The sequence below is a fragment of the Lactuca serriola genome, chromosome 7 (assembly GCF_051521515.1).
Source record: "Lactuca serriola cultivar US96UC23 chromosome 7, Lser_US96UC23_V15, whole genome shotgun sequence".
In the NCBI taxonomy this organism is placed as follows: domain Eukaryota; kingdom Viridiplantae; phylum Streptophyta; class Magnoliopsida; order Asterales; family Asteraceae; genus Lactuca; species Lactuca serriola.
Window position 1 is genome coordinate 62807253 of NC_136414.1, and position 4451 is coordinate 62811703.

At 34.4% G+C, this 4451-nt stretch overlaps 1 pseudogene across 1 annotated transcript; it reads left to right on the top strand.

The window, feature by feature from the left end:
• Positions 1–2230: 2230 nt before the first annotated feature.
• LOC145061822 (chaperone protein dnaJ 49 pseudogene) lies at positions 2231–4126 on the top strand (annotated as a pseudogene). The gene is made up of 2 exons (XR_013687313.1): positions 2231–3658; positions 3915–4126. The product of XR_013687313.1 is annotated as a chaperone protein dnaJ 49 pseudogene (transcript).
• The last annotated feature ends 325 nt before the right edge of the window (positions 4127–4451 follow it).

Sequence of the window (4451 nt, forward strand, 5' to 3'; positions counted from 1 at the left end):
ATTCTCACATGAAATTGATATTAGTTTTGGATTGTCTTTGAGTTTCTAAACTCTATTTGAACTTTGGAGTCCATTAATGGGTGATAATTACACTTGTGGATCTAATTTGAGATTTCAATCTTGACGTATAGCTTCAATGATGATTCAATCTCTACTTATGACAAAACTTAACTTTTGACCCATTGAAACTCACTGAATGTCAATTTGATAGTAGAACTCAATTGGTGACGATCTTGGTTTATTAAATGATTAGTGAAAATTTAAGCTTATACGTTTATTAATGGTACAAACTTTCGTTGATATGTGTAGTTGGGCCCGACCATGTTCTAGTTAGGGTTATATTTTTGTACCTTGCCTACATAATACGATTAATAGCTAGGATTCCATAGTATTATCGATTTCCAAGCTCATGAATAAGAATACTCCATTTTACCATGTTGACTTATTTCACATCTACTAAACCATGTTGAATATTATGTCTTTTTGTGTGTGATTTATTCTCGTTTATTCCTATTACGATGCAATTAAAATTATGAACACCACCGGGAAAATCCAAAGAGGCGTCGGTGGGACTTTGAAGGTGTCCAAGGTGGAAGCTTATTGGATGGAGAATGTTGAGAGTAGGGGTGAGCGCCAGTGTTTTAAAAACCGGTTTGAACCGGCCGGTCGAACCGGTTGGACCGGGAACCGGGGAAGAGAACGGTTCAACTATCATCGTTTTTACACCAATTTTTGAATCGGATTGAACCGGCGGTTTTTAGAAAAAACCGGTTGAACCGGTCAAAATAAACTGGTTGAACCGGTTAAACTAAATAAAAATACATGAAAAAAAAACATTTTCAATAATAAATGTGGATTTTTTCACATCTATTTAGATTTCTCTAAATAAAAACATATGGTAAATGTTTTGATGTTTTTTGATGCATTTGTATTCATTTAAAACTATATTTTGTTTCGATATTATACTTTATTTTATTTTTGACGTATGTGAATTGATATAAAACTTATAGTTATGTGTTGTTTTAATGTATTTATATTGATCTACAACTTATTTTTATGTGTATTTTTAATGTGTGAATTTATAGACGTCAAATTCGTGACTTATGTATGTATGTTTAGAAAAATAAGAAAAAAAGATGAAAATTATAGAAACCGGTTGACCCGGCGGTCGAACCAGTTAAACCGGTTGAACCGGGAACTGGTCGTCATACCGGTTCAACTAAAAAACCGGTTTTTAAAACATTGAAAAAAAGATGAAAATTATAGAAACCGGTTGACCCGGCGGTCGAACCAGTTAAACCGGGAACCGATCGTCATACCGGTTCAACTAAAAAACCGGTTTTTAAAACATTGCTTGTAATAATAAAAAAACCATAAGACATAAGACAATTAACTTAAATCACAAAGAACTAATATCTTAAAAACGTCAAATCAATAGTAATTAACAATAAATATCCTAAAATTGTCTAATTTTACCATTTTTCAAAGTTAAATATAACAAAAGACCAACACTTTTGTTTTCTAGTATTTTATCCATCTTTCTTCCATGAAACTTGTCTTATTTTTAATATTTAATATATTAATAATTAATAAAAAAATTATATACAATATATGTGGTGCGGTGCGGTTTATTTGCGGTTTTTGAAAACTAATAACTGCACCGTACCGCAAAATTGCGGTTTTTGAAAAACAGAAAACCTCACCATTGTTTTTTATTATGGTTGTGGTTTATGCGGTTTTTACGGTTAATTTTAGTTGCGATGCGGTTTTTACTCACCCCTAGTTGAGAGATGGGCTAGGCAACTGAGCACGATGGTGCAATCGAAGATAGAAGGACTTTGAGCATGATTTTGACTTCAACTCGGAGGACAAAGCATCGGAGGAAGCTGCAAGTCCTGTTTGTTCATTGATGCCCTGTTGAGGAACTTGAGGCATGACGACCGAGAAGGGGGGGGTGGTGATCCATTGTGGTTTGACATGTCGGCTGTCAAAATGACAATTATATATTATACTGTAGGAACCTACTAGAGGGTGAAAAATCTGCTAAATGATACTTATGGGAAAAAAAAGCATTGAGAAATATCTATGTGCATAAATATGATGTTAGTATAAAACGTTTTTTTTTTCTTTTTTCTTTTTTGGTGTGTGTGTGAGAGACAAATTTAAGGATTTTTTTGTAAATATTTCCGAAATGTAACAATATATGTTAAACGATACATGTCACGTGAAACTTGAATTGTTGAGAAAGGCATTCTACTTCCACGACTACAATTCTACTATACCTAACCCTTTTTCTCCCTCGGGGTTCCTAATCGAATTAGGAATATCTCTCTCAATTCCTATTCCCTCATCTAATTTTATCGACATTTCTTCTCAAATCCGACGATAAATTCACTAATATATCAGAAACCCCACTTGATTCAACCATAAATCTAACCGATTACCTCAATTTCTATCTATCAGTTGATCGCGGGTTGCAATTTGGGAGTTTCGTTGATTCATTCCAGGTAATCTCACTACTTAGCGATTTACTCTTCGATTTCGATCATCTACTGTGCCCTTTAGAATTTGTTAGAAGCTTCGATCTTTCTAAGATGGATGGAAACAAAGACGAAGCGTTGAAGTGCTTAAAAATTGGGAAAGACGCGTTAGGGTTAGGCGATCGAACTCGCGCTTTAAAATTCATCAAGAAAGCTCAACGATTAGATCCTTCTCTTCCCGTTGACGATCTGTTATCAACTCTAGAAAGCACGAATGAATCACCAAAGTCACCCCAAACCGGTGCCGGTGATGGTGATAGCTCTAACGTTCGGCGTAGGGTTCCGGGAACCGGATCTTCATCCGGTTCATGTACAGAAGAACAGATCACAATAGTGAGGGAGATCAGAAGGAAAAAGGATTATTACGATATCCTAGGGATCGAGAAAACTTCTAGTGTTGAAGATGTTAGAAAAGCTTACAGGAAACTCTCTTTGAAAGTTCATCCTGACAAGAACAAAGCACCAGGATCCGAAGAAGCCTTCAAGAAAGTCTCCAAAGCTTTCCAGTGTTTAAGCGTGGATGAAAATCGAAAACAGTATGATCTAGTCGGGTCAGACGAACCCTCTTATGAAACGCAAACAACCAGGCGTAGGACCCATCAAGGATTCAACAATGGCTTCTTCTACAATCAAGAAGTTGACGCAGACGAGATTTTCAGAAACTTTTTCTATGGTATGAACCCAAGAACCACAACCCAATTCACAGGGTTCAATTTTGGACCCGGAATGGGTACCAGAACAGGTGTAAACGGGTCGGATGGGTTTAACATACGGGCTTTACTTCAATTTTTGCCAGTTATCATCATTCTGATTTTCAGCTTCTTGCCTTCTAATGAACCTGTTTATTCTCTTCAAAGAACATATACCTATGATTATCGTTTGACTACACAAAAAGGGGTTAATTACTTTGTGAAATCACGCAACTTTGAGCAAAAGTATCCATCAAATAGTCATGAAAGGGTTCAGCTTGAAGGAAGGATTGATCATGAGTATGTGTCGATTCTTTCTTATAATTGTAGATTGGAGGCACAAAGGCTTCATTGGGGTTATCAACGTGAAACGCCTAATTGCGACATGTTGAGGCAGTTTGATCCTACTTTGGTGGATTCACATTGAAGGTCCGGTTGCTTTTTTTTTTTTTTTTTTTTTTTTTTTTTTTTTTTTTTTCTAAAAAAAATACTTATATGGTAATTATTATTATATGGTTTTTGAAAATAATGTTGCATTGGTATTTACTATCAACAAGTGTACTTATAACATTCATAAAAGATGATGATTTGTGTATTTTTTGTAATAGCTTTAAAGATTGGAAAGCTTGGTGCTTTATATGGAAACACATTTTTAGATTTTGGTTTTTTTTTTCTTCTTTTGCAGATTGTAATTCAAAAAAAATCTTGAAGCTCTGAGAATATGCAAGTCGATTTGCATTTTTTGCAGCAAAGTTGTAAAAGCAGCATCAGACAGATAGATTATTTAGCTGAAACTTTTATATATTTTTTTTGAAGTCTGAAATTAATTTGTTACTCGATTATTTTGAGGTGACTTTGGAGTATTTGTTTTATAAATTGCCATATTTTTCTTATTTATGTGTTTGTTTGAAATTTCCAATTGAGTTGTGTTACTTTAGAGTCAAGCACGTGTTGGACTTTCTGCAATGAAAAGAGGCATCATTGAAAAGTGCAAGCTTTTTAATATTGCACAAATCACCTGACTTTTATGAATGTACAAGTAAACTTGACAATAGTAACAAATCATATTGTATAAAGTCCTTATATCAAGAGCTTCTTAATCACACCCTGAAAGTCCAAAAGACAGATTTATAATCAAAATATCATTAATGTTATTAGATTAAAGATTATGAGAAGATAATAAAGTAAACCTTGAGTTGCTGGATTTGGGACCTTAGTTGAC